Source organism: Mobula hypostoma, chromosome 13 (assembly GCF_963921235.1).
Source record: "Mobula hypostoma chromosome 13, sMobHyp1.1, whole genome shotgun sequence".
NCBI classification, from domain to species: domain Eukaryota; kingdom Metazoa; phylum Chordata; class Chondrichthyes; order Myliobatiformes; family Myliobatidae; genus Mobula; species Mobula hypostoma.
In genome coordinates, this window is record NC_086109.1 from 15,714,357 (window position 1) to 15,730,524 (window position 16,168).

At 44.1% G+C, this 16,168-nt stretch overlaps 1 protein-coding gene across 2 annotated transcripts in view; it reads right to left on the reverse strand.

The window, feature by feature from the left end:
* The window catches only part of lrrn2 (leucine rich repeat neuronal 2), a 330,240-nt gene extending 314,432 nt beyond the window's left edge, over positions 1 to 15,808 (reverse strand). For both annotated transcript variants that reach the window (XM_063065361.1, XM_063065359.1), the window contains exon 1: positions 15,492 to 15,808. The gene's annotated coding sequence lies outside the window, so the exon portion shown is untranslated. The remainder of the gene's footprint in view (positions 1 to 15,491) is intronic.
* Between the last annotated feature and the right edge of the window lie 360 nt (positions 15,809 to 16,168).

Below are 16,168 nucleotides of genomic sequence, written 5' to 3' on the forward strand. Positions count from 1 at the left end.
ATATTGTCCAGGATTTTATCTGAAGAGATTTATTTTTCACACCCCCACCTCAACGTCCCCAAAGGAATGCAAGGTGTTCCTTTCCTCCACTAGCTTGCAGGTCACCCTTGGGCAAGGTGTACCAAACTGTACCACCTGCTTAGCCACACCCCCCCCCCCCAACCGATCAGGGTGACAGGAAGCCCATGGGAGCAGGTGGTGCATGGTCATCTGAGCAGATGGTGCATATCACAAGTCTTGACTACTGACACCAGGCAGACAATCTCTGAGGAGTATTCAGAACGGTTGAGATCTTGCGGAGATACTGCCCAGAAGGCGGCAATGGCAAACCACTTTTGTAGAAAAATTTGCCAAGAACAATCATGGTCATGGATAACACTGTGATCGCACACGTCCATACGACACGGTACATTAGGAATGAATGAACATATAAAGACAAAGAATTTAATTCAGGGGTTCCCAACCTGGAGTCAACAGACCTCTTTTTAATGGTATTCGTCCATGGCATAAAAAAAATTGGGAATCGTTGATCTAGTTTAACTTGTTGGATGGGGATGTAGAATTGTTACCTTTCTTATAGGTTATCTTTTCTATGCTTGTGTGTAATTTTATACAATCACCTATATACAGTCAGTGGCCACTTTATTAACACCCTCCTGTACCTAAATAAGTGGCTACTATTTGTGATCTTCTTCTGCTGTAGCCTATCCACTTCAACGTGTTGTGTATTCAGAGATGCACTTTTGCTCACCACTGTTGTAATGCATGGTTATTTGAGTTACAATTACCTTCATGTCAGCTTGAAACAATTTGGCCATTCACCTCTGATCAAAGTTATCTTCCTTCCTCAAAGTAGAGGTTTCCACCCTCCACCACTGATGTTGCCTTCACCCTCATTTTTTGCATCCATTTCCCGAACATCCATGCTCACCCCATCTTCCCGCCACCTCAACAGTGGCAGAGTTCCACTTGTCCTCACCTACCACCCCATGACCCTCCATATCCAACACATCATTCCACCATTTCCAAAGGGATACACAAATCTCCCAACTATTGATAGATCAGGCATTTGATGTGCTAAGTGATGGCATCAGTCTGGTTTGCAGGCTTCGTTGAACTAAATAAGTAGGCTGGTATTGTCTAGTTTGATGCATGCCAATTAACATAACCCCATTGTCTTACACTGCACACCTTGAGCAGCCAGTCCTGAGCTGTGGGCCAGCATCCTGTGTTCTATAGATCGTGCAGTTTGTTTGCAAAACTATCCATTTAACTTCATACTTGATTATTTCTTGCCATTTGCATTAAGAACTGAAGACCTGCTTCTTGTTTACGACAAGAGGCTGAGCAAGGAATATCAATAGGGAGTTTAACTTGCTCAAAACAACTTTTTGAACCCTGCAACACACATCAAAGTTGCTGGTGAACGCAGCAGGCCAGGCAGCATCTCTAGGAGGAGGCACAGTCGATAAGAAATCTCTTACTAGCTCTTCCTTCAGTTAGTCCTGACGAAGGGTCTCGGCCAGAAACGTCGACTGTACCTCCTCCTAGAGATGCTGCCTGACCTGCTGCGTTCACCAGCAAGTTTGATGTGTGTTGCTTGAATTTCCAGCATCTGCAGAATTCCTGTTGTTTGCGTTTTTGATCCCTGGAAGTGTCAGCTGCTGTGATAGAAAACTGAGCTTGACAAAAGGGTACTTCCCCCAACCACCCCACCCCCAGCCCCGGACAGTGAATATCCAGTACAACAAGCAATGCAATGGCACGTTATAATCCATTGCCACAATTTAGCTCAGCTAGAAGGGGAGTATTATGGACAGTCATGACAATGTGGCATGTTTAGCCTCATGACCTAGGACAAATTTCTCCTAAACACCTTCAAAGATCCTCACCATCCAGTCCACGCTCTTTCTCGCTGGTGCCGTCAGATAGAAGGTTCAAAAACAGTTACTACCCCTCAACCATCAGGCTCTTGAACAAACGGGGATAGCCACACTCAATTAAGGACTCTGTTATATTGTTATTTCATGTTCGTTATTTATTGTTATTTAATTATATCTGCATTTGCACAGGTTGTTTACAACTTACAGTACCTGTTTACAGTTACTGTTTTATAGATTTGCTAAGTAAGCCTGCAGGAAAAGAATCTCAGGGTTGTATGTGGTGACATGTATGTGCTCTGGTAATAAATTTTACAAAAAAAAAAACAAATTTCATGACTTATTTGAGTGATGATAGCCCTGATGCTGATATGGGTCTCTATTGTGGACTGAGAGTGGGAAGGGGGCAGGCAGAGGGAAGTCATGGTTGGGAAAAGAGGGGAGTGAGAGAGGAGTGGAGGGGAGGGATGTGAGAGAAAGGGGAGGGGAGGGAGTGTGTGAGAGAGGGAAATGGTGGGAGTGTGTGAGAAAGGGGAGGGGAGGGAGTGTGTGAGAGAGAGGAGATGGGAGGGAGTGTGAGAGAGAGGAGGGGAGGGAGTGTGTGAGAGAGGAGAGGGGTGGGAGTGTGTGAGGGGGAGAGGGGTGGGATTGTGTGAGGGGGAGAGGGGTGGGAGTGTGTGAGAGAGAGGGGAGGGGAGGGAGTCTGTGAGAGAAGGGAGGGAGTGTGTGAGAGAGGGAAGGGGGTGTGTGAGAGGGAGAGAGGGGAGGGAGTGTGAGAGAGGGGGAGAGGGGAGGGAGTGTGAGAGAGGGGAGATGGGAGGGAGTGTGAGAGAGGGGAGATGGGAGGGAGTGTGAGAGAGAGGAGGGGGAGGGAGTGTGTGAGGGGGAGAGGGGTGGGAGTGTGTGAGGGGGAGAGTGGTGGGATTGTGTGAGGGGGAGAGGGGTGGGATTGTGTGAGGGGGAGAGGGGTGGGAGTGTGTGAGAGAGGGGGAGGGGAGGGGAGGGAGTGTGTGAGAGGGAGGGGAGGGAGTCTGTGAGAGAGAGGGGAGGGGAGGGAGTCTGTGAGAGGGAGGGGAGGGGAGGGAGTCTGTGAGAGAGAGGGAGGGGAGGGAGCGTGTGAGAGAAAGGAGAGTGGAGGGAGTGTGAGAGAGGAGAGGGGAGGAAGTGTGTGAGAGTGGGGAGAGGGGAGGGAGTCTGAGAGAGGGGAGAGGGGAGGGAGTCTGAGAGAGGGGAGAGGGGAGGGAGTCTGAGAGAGAGAGGAGGGGAGGGAGTCTGAGAGAGGGGAGAGGGGAGGGAGTCTGAGAGAGGGGAGAGGGGAGAGAGTGTGAGAGAGAGGGGAGGGGAGGGAGTGTGAGAGAGGGGAGGGGAGGGAGTGTGAGAGATGGGAGAGGGGAGGGAGTGTGAGAGAGGGAGAGGGGAGGGAGTGTGTGAGAGAGGAGGGGGAGGGAGTGTGAGAGAGGAGAGGAGAGGGAGTGTGTGAGAGAGGGGAGGGGAGAGAGTGTGTGAGAGAGGGGAGGGGAGGGAGTGTGTGAGAGAGGGGAGGAGAGGGAGTGTGTGAGAGAGGAGAGGAGAGGGAGTGTGTGAGAGAGGGGAGGGAGTGAGAAGCACCAGATCTGTAATGATCAACAAAACAAAACAAATAAAACAATTGTTTGGAATCAACTGACCTTTCCCAGAGTCTTGGAGCTGGATGTGTCTGCACACGCAATAACCCCCACCCTGGCACTCTTTCTCTGCCACCTGTCCCACGCCCCTTTTGCGATGCTCCACCCTCACCATTCCCAACATCCTTTCCTCTTACCAAATTTACAAACTTGCTCTCTGTTCCACATTGATAAATACCGTACTCTGCAAATGTCTTAGAGTCTCTAGCTATATACATGTGCCTTTTTTGCACAGTAGTGTATTAGAGGGAATACAACCACTGGGAAGCCCAGTGCAAGTCCAAAACTACAGTGCACAGATGCATGATAAGAGGGGAGAGATATTGCAGCGATCCAAGAAGAAAGATTGAACTTTTCTCCTTGGAGAGGAGGAAGATGAGAGGTGACCTGGTAGAAGTGTACAGGATGATAACAGGCATTAACAACCAGTGCCTTATTCCCAGGGAGTCAATGGCTAATATGAAAGGCATAATCTTAATGTGATTAGAGGAAAGAATAGTGTGTGATATCAGAACACAACATCAGACAGTTAAAAGACTCTTAGCACATGGATGAGAGAAAAATGGAGGACTGTGTGGGAGGGTAGCATATGATTAATCTTGGAGTAGGTGAAAAAGCTGGCACGACATTGTGGGAATAAGAACGTGTACCGAGCTGTACTACTCTGGGTTCTATGTAACTTCTTTGCATAGAGGTTTGAGAGCTGCTGGATGAAGAGGTCAAGGCCAGTACAATTGCAACAATTAAGAGGTATTTGAATAAGTACATGGAGGGAGGGGCTTGGGGAATTACAGGCTGAACGCGGGAAATCGGGAATAGCAGGGAGGATGGTGTGGACTAAAGGGTTTGGTTCCATGCTCTACTACTAGACTATAAGACAAAGGAGCAGAAGTCGGCCATTCAGCCCATCGAGTCTGCTCTGCCATTTTATCATGAGCTGATCCATTCTCCCATTTAGTCCCACTCCCCCACCTTCTCACCATAACCTTTGATGCCCTGGCTACTCAGATACCTATCAATCTCTGCCTTAAATACACCCAATGACTTGGCCTCCACTGCTGCCCATGGCAACAAATTCCATAGATTCACCACCCTATGACTAAAAAAATTTCTTTGCATTTCTGTTTTGAATGGGTGCCCTTCAATCCTTACTCTATGACTCTAACAAGTGCTTCTTTACAATTGAAGTGTGGAGGACACCATGGCGTTTAACCATGAATAACTTGCTGGTAAGATACTGTGTAGGCAATTTCACAGTCACTGAGATCTGGGAATCTTGTATTTGCACAGTCACAGACACATAGCAGCCTGCGTGTGAGATACAGACAGAACTGAACTGGATTTTACAAGCTGTCACACACAACACCTGTCTGACCGGAACGATAGGCAGAGTGTTAATGTCACCGATGCACTGTTTTAATTAATGCAGAGGGCTACTGAGATGAACTTGCAGTTTGTGAGGCTGCCTGCTCAGTTAAGCAAATGTGCAAACAGCCACTCCCACGCATAGCAAACCAGCAACAAACATCTGCACTCCCATCAGTACACAGGCACAGAGATGTAGACATACAAATCAATGCACAATTACATTTTCCATTCACTGCATAATGACCTTGGAAACGGGAGCCATAGTGTTACATTACTGAATGCCATCATTCCCACTCAAACACTCCAAAGGGACATGATTTTCATTCGACTTTTTCTGAAAGCACACTTTCACACTCTGAGAGTACCACAAAGAAAGAAGGACCTCTGTAAATATATAGAGCCTTTAACTGCCTCCGTAACCCTCTTGGTTCTATGCAGTCAATAAAGTATTTTTCATCTGAAGTTACTGTTAAGAGGAAGCTGATTTGTGCACTGCAACTTCCCATGAACAATAATGTGATGGTACCAGTAAACCTAGTTTACTGATGTAACTGAGTGATGCATATTCTCCAGGACGAACTAACCTTCATCAGTTAAGAACTCCCTTGATTTTTGACTGAAATCGCACGGTGGGACCTTTTTTAAAGTTCAAAAGTTCAAAGTAAAACTTATTATCAGAGTACATATATGTCACCACATACAACCCTGAGATTCTTTTCCCTATGGGCATAATCGGCAAATAGTAACTGTAAACAGGATCAATGAAAGAGCAAGCACATAGAAGATAACAAACTATGCAAATATTAATAAACAGCAATAAATAATGAGAGCATGAAATAACAACATAAAGAGTCCTTAAAGTGAGATCATTAGTTGTGGGAACATCTCAATAGGTGAATGTAGTTATCTTCTTTTGTTCAAGAGCCTGATGGTTGAGCTGTAGTAACTGTTCTTGAACCTGGTAGTGTGCATCCTGAGGCTCCTGTACCATCTCCCTAATGGTTACAGCGAGAAAAAAACATGGCTTGGGTGGTGAGGGTCATTGAGGATGGATGCTGCTTTCCTACAACAGTGTTTCATGTAGATGAGCTCAATGGTTGGGAGGGCTTTACTCGTGATGTACTGGGCCAAATCCACTACCTTTTGTAGGAATTTCTGCTCAAAGGCATTGGTGTTCCCATGCCAGGTCGTAATTCAGCCAGTCAATACACTTTCCACTACACATTGTTAGAAGTTTGTCAATGTTTTTGATGACAACCAAATCTCCACAGATTCCCAAGGCAGTAGAGGTGTTGTTGTGCTTTCTTTGCAATTACATTTATATGGTGGGTCCAGGACAGGTCCTCCACGATAGTGAAATCCAGGAATTTAAAGTTACTGACCTCTCTACCTCTGATCCTCCAATGAGTACTGGCTCATGGACCTCTGGTTTCCCTCTCCGGAAGTCTACAATCAGTTGCTTGGTCTTGCTGACGTTCAGAGAGAGATTTAGTCTGTGTGCGAAAGTGGACGGGAACCTAATAGCCCCTTGATCAAAAGGCAGCATTTTCGGTGGCCAATTGAATGCACCCCGTGGCAGATTAATCCCTTTGGATACTGAACACTACTTATACTTCCCCCCAGTCCTACTCCAGGAACCTGTGAATGAGTAATATAGTTGAGTATGAATAATAATATTTTTTTTCTATTTGCATAGTTTGTCTACTCTTACACATTGGTGGCTTGCCAGTCTGAGTAGTCTTTTATTATTGATTCTATTGTATGTCTATGTTGTACTACGAATGACTGCAAGAAAATGAATCTCAAGGCAACATCTACATACTTTGACAATAAATTTACTTTTGAGAATGATGGTTATCATACTGGTACAATCTTGGGGGATTGCTGTATGGTCAGACTGCTACACTTCCCGCTGCCTCTGGAAATCAGTCAATACCATCAAGGTTCCTTCCCACACCAGATATTCTCTCTTCCACTCCCCCCCCCCCCATCAATTATCAGATACAAAAGTCTGAAATCACATACCACCAGGCTTGAGGGCAGCTTCTATCCTGCTGTTCTAAGACTCTTGAACAGGACACTTGTACTTTAAAGACGATTTCCTTCTCTCCCAATCTACCTTGTCTCAGCCCTTGCACTTTATTTGGCTACCTGCACTGCACATTTTCTGCAACATATTATGCATTTTTTTTCTTTCGTACAACCTCATTGTACTTGTATAGGGAATGATCTGTTTGGATGTCCTGCAAACAAAAGTTTTTTTTTCCAACTGTATCTCAGTACACCTGACAATAATAAATGAGTTACCAAGTTAAAGAGAAGATCCTTCCATTCTCTTGGAATAGTCAAGCTGCACTATTAGGAGAGTTATACTAGCTCAGATTAACTTGTGTCCTTTAAACAACGTCATCCAATTGTCTACACTATTAGGAGAGTTATCAATACTAGCTCAGATTAACTTGTGTCCTAATGTCAACCAACTGTCTACATTACCCAATAGAAAATCCCACACTTTCTGTTGATCCTTGCAGTGCACATATTACTTACTACATTTCCCATGTTACACTGGAGACTGGGGAGGAATTGGAGAAGCGACGCGGCAGATTGCAACATCAAAACAGCGAGTTGTTGGTCTTCCCTCACTGTGGCAGGAGCGATATCTCTCGTTAATGAGAGAGAGCCTGTCTGAGATGTCGAAGTTGGGATGGGCAGTAGTTTTTGATGGACTCTGGGGCTTTGCAATGGCTTGCTTGGTGGGTGGTGGTGGGGGGGGGGGGACGGTGTTGCTGATGCTGGAGCAAGTGGGAGGATGGTGATACTTTTGCTGCCGGTTGTATGTGGGAGAGGGGAGGGGGCCTTTGGAGTTCTAATGCTTCCTGTCATTCATTCTTTGGGTACTTTTTCTCTGCTTTGTCTGTGAAGAGTAAGAATTTCAGGTTGAATACTGTATATGTTCTCTGATATTAAATTGAACCATTGAAAAAAAAAACAAATACTTGATTAATGACAGCAATCTTAGACAAACTAAAATAATGATAGGTCCTTAATAAATGCAAGTCTTTCTTTAACTTACCTGAAAGAGGTGGGTGCCTGGAATCAAGAGTGCAAGGAGGGTTTAACAATGAAACAACAGATACTTTTTGCTATGATTCCATTTACAATGGAGAAGCCTCCAATGGATGGTAGGGCTGCTGCCCAGAGAAAGAAAAATAGTTGCTGTACTCCTCGGGCTAGGTAGGAAAGCTATTAATATTCAAAAGGGAGGAAAAGAAATTTTAATTTATATGGTTTTGTATCTTGGCACTTTACGCCATAAATGTACTTTTGAAGTTTAGTTGCTGTGAATTATAATGTAGGAGAGGCAGTACCCAATTACACATAGGAAACTCCTACAAACAGTAATGAAATAATGACCAGCTAAGTAGACCCTAAGGCCACTTTATGAGGTGCCTGCTGTATCTAATAAAGTGGCCATTGAGTATATGTTCATGGTCTTCTGCTGCTGTAGCCCATCCATCCATTCAAAGATTTGACGTGATGTGCATTCAGAGATGCCTTTCTGCGCACCACTGTTGTTACACGTAGCTATTTGAGTTACTGTCACTTTCCTGTCAGCTTAAACCAGTCTGGACATTCTCCTCTGACTTCTCTCACTAACAAGGCATCTTCAGTAGATTTATTTTTGCTTTTCTTTCGCACCATTCCCTGTAAATTCTATAGACTGTTGTGTGTGAAAATCCCAGGAGATCAGCTGCTTTGGAGATACGTACTCAAAACACCCTGTCTGACACCAACAATCATTCCACGGTTAAAGTCACTTAGATCACATTTCTTCCCTTATTCTGATGTTCAGTCCGAACAACGGAATCTTTGACCATATCGGCATGCTTTTATCCATCGAGTTGCTGCCACATGATTGGCTGATTAGATATTTGTGTTAATGAGCAGGTGTACAGATGTACCTAATGAAGTGGCCAATGAGCGTCTGCTTCTAGTTACATGGGATGAGAGATAATATTGCTGGGACATCTGCAGAATCTGTTTTCGTTTTGTGCATTAGGTTTCAATAGCAAAGTCCCAGAAAGCACCAGATCTCCCTCTGCAATTTATACCATCTGCATGGAATCTTTCAAAATGAAACACGTTGCTGCCTGTCTCGACAATGCTGACATCAGTTGGAGCTGGCACCCCCTGTGTCCAGCATTTTATGATGGTAAATGCATCCTCTCTGTGGCAGCACTCTCACGTCTGAATCAGAAGGTGATAGGTTCAACTCCCACTCAAGACACTTAAGCATGAAATCTAGCTGAGCAGTCATCTCCTGGGAGATGCAGTACCAAGGCCTCTTTTAACCTCTCAAGAAACCAGTTAAAGACATTTCCAAGGTCTCACGACGCTAAATGTTGCTGATATATATATATTTTTTCTGCATTATGGGTCATATCTCATGCACCACACCATGACCTTTTGACATACATCTCCTCTCCGGTTAAAACTTGGTATTCCTGTGATATCCCATATTCCTGTTCTAACCAGGAGTCAGTTTACTTCGCCTTTGATATTAAGCAGGATCAGACATTTGCAGGCTACTAGCAACAGGCAATCCCTGCTCAGGGAGGAAGCATCATATCCTACAGCTTGGTTCTAAAGAGATGCCGAGCTCTCCCTGGTTTCCAGTCAGTATTTGTCCCACAGTCAACAATGCTATAACAGCTTGGGCAAGATGGTGCTGATGGTCAGCAATGACGTTGCAATGCGTAGCAGTCCGATGGACATATTGTTTCTCTCACTGCACCTCTAAACTCAACACTGGTTCCAGACCTTTGAGTCCTCTAAATGAAGCAGAATGCTTTCCTTTCTCATCAGATTTCTGAAGAGTCCAGGAACACTACCTCGTGATTTCTCCTTATTTATTTTTTATATATTTTATCATAACTTATAGTAATTTTGTGTATTTCATTATACTGCTGCTGCAAAACAACTAATTTGACAAAGTTAGTTATAAATAATAAACTAGTTCTAGTTCAAACTGCAAAGTAAATTTATTGTCGAAGTATGTATATGTTGCCATATACTATCCAGAGAATTATTTTCTTGAGGGCATTCACTGTAGGACAAAGAAATAGAACATATTCCATGAAAATTTACACACAAAGACTGACAAGCCACAGAAGTGCAAAAGAAGGCAAAGCAAATACAAAATAAAACAGATAATAATAAGAATAAATAATTTCACAGAAACAGAAGGGTTCTTTGTGGCAATGCAGGACCAGGTCGTTAACACAAAAAAATTATCAAAAATAATTAATAAAAGACCAACAAATTCAAGATGATAAATGTAGAAAATGCCAAGGAAAAAAAAACAGAAACAATCCAACACATTACAGGATCCTGTAGCAGTTTAACTCAATCTGATTACTTACACAGGCACAATCAAGTGGCAGATATCATTCATCAGAATCTTGCCTTAAAATACAAACTCATAAATGAAATCACTCCTTACTGTAAATAAAACCCTGATCCAGTTTTAGAGTCAGATTACCATAAATTATATTATGACTGATCAGTTATTACAGATAGGACAATCCATAATAACTGTCTGGATATAATAATACAGGTTAAACAAGCATGAACAACTCATTTTATAGATATAGCTATTCCAAACACACATAACATATAAAAATTAATAAGTGAAAAACATCAGAAATATGTTGAATTAAAAGAGGAAATTGAAAGACCGTGGAACATAAACAGGGTATACATTGTCCCGATAGTAATATCTAGGACTGATATCATCCCAAAGGCACTACACAATAGCATTAAACAATTAGGGCTACACAGCAGGATCCACGTAAATCTTCAGAAAGCCACGATACTAAACAGCAGTAGAATAGTACGGAAGTTACTAGCAATTGACAAATGAACATGATTGTCTATGCCCACACCTCAGGTTTTACCAGCCTGTGCCAAGAAAATAAATAAATAAATAAATGATATTGCGATCACGAGTTGTAGATTCCTTGAAAGTGAGTTCAGAGGTTGCGAAATCAGTTCAGAGCTGAGGTGAGTGAAGATGTCCATGATAATTGAGGAGTCTAATGATTGAAGTGCAGTAACTTCCTAAACCTGGTGGAGTAGGAGGACCTAAGGCTCCTTTACCCCCTTCCTGGTGGTAGGAGCAAGAAGAGAGCATGGCCTGGATGGATTTCTCCCACTTTATTTCAATTAATACCAATCATTTTTAATGAATTTGTATGATGATTGTGATTGTTAATTGCTTTATTTTTTTAAAGAATGTTTTTACTTCTTGTAATTATTTAAAGATAGTTCAACTTTTCCTGGGAGGCATGGGCATGGTGTTCCCTTGCACTGTGTGAAACCGAGTTGCCACTCACAGAACACTCCACTGTGTGGAATGACAGCAAGGCCTTGAGGACATTGATAGCGGCATGCTCACAAAGGGTAAGTGTGATCGTGGGGGTCTTGTGGGAGGTAAATGCAAAGTGCCAGCTGGATCATCTATAATCTCTTCTTTTATGTGGTCCTATTACAGTTTGTGCATTCTTTCTATTTTTGAACTGGTGGTCAGGTTTCTTGAATTACAGCTGTGGACCCCTTCATAAGTTGTCCCTAAAGAACTTTAGCTACCCTGATACTTGTTACCCACAAGTCCTTTTTTTCTTTCAATGGTATTGTCTCCTTTGAAAATAATCTACTAATTTTGCAACAACCTCAACTGCTATCCATTTTTTCTTATTGTGCAAAATTCCAACAATGAAATTAGGGGGTGGTTATTCTTTTTCCTTAATACAGATAAATAAATATGCTAAAACACATCCATGCATTAATTTAGGCACATATTCATGCATTAGAGCACGGGGACAGAGCAATGCACTTCTACAGATGTGTAGCAGGGGGTATATTGACCAGCCGCTTTACAACCTTGTATGGAAACACCAATGCCCTTGAATGGAAAATTGCATCAAAAGTAGTGGATATGGCCCAGTTCAACATAAACAAAGCCCTCCCAACCACCGAGCATATCTACATGAAACACTGTGGCAGGAAAGCAGCATTCATCATCAGGAAGCCCACCTACCCAGGATGTGCTCACTTCTTGCTGCTGTCATCGGGAAGGTGGTACAGGAACCTCAGAACTTGCACCACCAGATTCAGGGACAGTTATTACCCCTTAACCATCAGGTTCTTGAACCAAAGAGGATAACTTCACTCAACCGATGGACTCACTTTCAAGGACCCTTCAGCTCATGGTCTCCATATGCATTGCTTATTTATTATTACTGTTTCTTCTTTTTGCATTTGCACAGTTTTTGTCTCTTGCACTCTGGTTGGACACTTTAGTTAGATGGTCTGTCATTCGTTCTGTTATAGTTATTATTCTATAGATTTGTTGAGTATGCACATAAGAAAATTAATCTCAGGGTCGTCAATGGCGACTATATGTACTTTGATAATAAAATTTACCTCAAACTTTGAAATATGGAGATTTATCTATACTGAACCATATAGACGTACAACTGTGCAACAATAAGTGATCACATATCCACACATAGGGATTTGCACCCACTGCCACAAGTACCTAAACACGAACAGACAAGATGAACACATGCAGATACATGAACTTAGATTGCAAATCAAAGAATTTGTGCATACACTGGCTGCAACAACATCAGTATACGTATATATTAGTAATCACTCAAAGCAAGACATTAGGGCATACTATAACCTAATGTGCCCAGGTAAACGTCTGTGCATTCTTCCAACAGGTTATTTGGATCCTTACAGGATAATGCTTGCATACAGTCAGTGGCCACTTTATTAGGTACAGGAGGAGAATCCGGTGTGGTCTTCTGCTGCTCTAACCCATCCACCTCAAGGTTCAATGTTCAGAGAGGCTGTTCCGCACACCACAGCTGAAAACCGCGGTTATCTGCGTTACTGTGACCTTCCTATCAGCTTGAACCAGTCTGGTCATTCTCCTTTGATTTATCTCATTAACAAGGCATTTTTGTCCACAGTCACGGGAATTTTTTTTTGATTGTTTTCGTGTGTGAAAATCCCAGGGGATCAGCATTTTGAGATACTCAAACCACCCAGTCAGGCAACAACAATCAATCCGTGGTCAGAATCACTTAGATCACATTTCATTCCCCCATTCTGATGTTTGGTCTGAACAGCAACTGAATCACGTCTGCATGCTTTTATGCATTGAGCTGCTGCCACATGATTGACTGATTAGATATTTGCATTAACGAGCGGAATAAAGGTGTATCTAATAAAGTGGCCACCATGAGTCAGTGTATTAGAGTAACAGAACTATACATAACAAATCATGTATACATTAATATACAACCATTCGCCAACACTGCAAAGACCTTCTACATCCATACAACAGCAAACCCGTACTTTAACATTAATTACATCTTAGCACATACACCATTGCAAGTACCATTTACTAACCTGCAGAATGTACTAATAAAACAAGTACATTAGGAAACGTGTAGCTGCATAGCATAACAACAACCACCAATTCCACTGATGCACATTTACTTAATCCTATTCAACAGTGCCCCCCAACTCAAATACCTCAGCATTGATGCATTTGCACCCACCTATATACTAAACCAACATGAAATTACAAATAAGATACTTATACTGTTGGAGTCATGCGCTCATTTCCAGTCATACGTTTACTGTATATATACATTAACCATCCAATGTACATTTGTACACATTGCACATGGAAATAAGTCAAGTGGCAAACTAACGCCCACATACCCATCGTAGACTCATTCGTATGATCACCACAGGTCTCCGCGCTAACAAGACAGAAGATTCACAAACATGCACCAGCATAAATACTGGACAAGCATCTTGCATATGGCATGATACCACACCGTGGTTCACCGTGTCCATAGTGGCTTTTTTTTGGAACATTAGTTCTACAGCTCTCTTCCTTCCCGGTGGTGCTACACTTCTCCCCTCTGAATACTGTATATGCACCTCCTGAAAGTTTCAATTGCATCCACTTCCACCACCTTAGCAGATCATATTATAACATGTACATACCGTTAAATATAAGATTCTGACACAACTTCATGAAAACGCACACATATTTACCAAACAGGCATGCATACGAACGCACACCTATGTGTGGGTATAGAGGGACGTACTCACATAGCCTTGCATCGACGTACCGGAGTGCGGTTTCCATTCATAAGTACGCAATCAAATTTAACATGAGCACACAATCATACTCCCCCTCAATCACTCACTCCCCCCTCCCACCACCACACACACACACTCTCACCCGGAGTGATAAAGAGCTGCAGTAAGCACAGGCACAGGGAGAGACAGTGACATCCGAACGCCGCCACAGACAGCAACTCATCCAAACACAAGCCTGCGCAAACACCCACACACAATGCATGTGGCCACATACAATCACACAATTTATCCTGGGATGCGCAGCCAGTCACACATTGCCAGGGATCTGCAGTCACCCCTCCTGCCCCACAGATCCAGGAAGACATTATCTGCCAGGTCTCACAGCACACACAGACACATATTCGCCCACAGAGGACTGACACGCCGACGTGTGCACGGAAATAACAGGCAGCAAATTCGCCAACAGTCAGACCAACCTTGCATTTTTAAGAGAAAAAAAAATGCACGCTAATGTTTGCAGATTTTCCCCTCAACCCTTGAGGGCTGGAACCAGAGCGACATCTCGCCGCGCCCGCTCTCCGTACCTAACTACATTTAAATTCCAGTTTCTCTCTCTCACACACACACACAGTATTAGTGCAGAGCGCCCACACGGGCGCTGCTTCCTCCCACCGCGACCATCTCTGTCACACATTGAATCATGTCACAATTAGAAACTCATTAAATGCAACAACATCCCCAATTTATCTGAAGACTGGAGAGAGAAAAAAAGCGCGTTCCCGCCGGGCTCCCCATTTTGACTCGTGTACTCGGGCTAAACTGTGCATTAACAGTTCAAGGACTGCATGCGGCTACGCTGAACGCTTCTAATAAATGGCACCCCCGTTGGGTTGGCAGTGTGCAGAAAGTATGAATAGGGACGCCCGTGACCTGCAGATAGATCCGAGGGGAGCGAATACGCGCCCATTCTGCTTAGTAACAGAGTATTCCCCACTCTCCTCCTCCACCTCTGCCTATGCTGAACAGCTTGAGGGTCCCTCAAGCCACTTTTGATCATCCCATGCCTTTCACCTAAAGTCTTGCCAGCTAATTGTGCAGAAGTAAACCAACCCCTAGAAGAACGCATGCACTGAAGTGTCCAGATCCGAAGCAAAACCGCTTATTTACTTGTAGAGATGATTATATTCGACCAAACCACCCCCCGCACCCTTCCCCCACGCAACCAATCGACCCCAACCCCAAACGCACACACAAACACACACACACACAAACGCTATCGCCTCCCCACAGGACTTCATCCTCAGTGCGCGTTCCACAAAGGGTCTCCCAAGTCGAAAAGCCCGGCAGCAAGTGCGCGTTTTTTTTTTGGTCGGACAGTTCCCGTACTCACTGCAGATCTGGAGATCGGTCCCTGCTGCTCCGAACCGGTTGCCTGGCTGTTCGTCAGAACCCGAGCTGGCGAAGAGCTCTGCCCACATCCATCTCACTGTAGCAGTCCAAGAAGCCGTCACCTTCAGATCAGTGCGCGGCTTTCCCCAACATACTGAGGAATTAGCCTGACCATCCTTCAGAACAACACAGCAGCTCCAAAATTCTACCTTTGCTCTTCTCCCTGCTACTGATCTCTTTCTCTCATTCCTCTCTTTTCTCACAGAGCGGAGCAGTCAGAGGAACTGGCTGCTTTGAGCTGTTACATTCCCGTCACCCTTGCCTACACAGTAGTCATCTGTAATTGCAGGCTGTCGGCTGGAGCCTATAGCTTCTCGGTGCAAGAGGCTGTCACGGTGCCCCTCGCCTCTGATTGGCTGAGTGTGCGCCCTACACAGATTGCAATCGAAAGAGTGGGGGGGGGTGGAGAGAAAGCGAGGGGGGAGACGGAAGGAATGGGGAAAGGTTGGAGGGAAAGGCAAGATTGGGCGGGAGGAGGTGAGAAAGTGGGGGAACACACACACACACAGTGCTGGAGGAACTCAGCAAGTCAAGCAGTTTCTATGGAGGGGAATAAACAGTCAACACACACACACACACAACCAAATGCTGGAGGAACTCGGCAGGTCAGGCAGCATC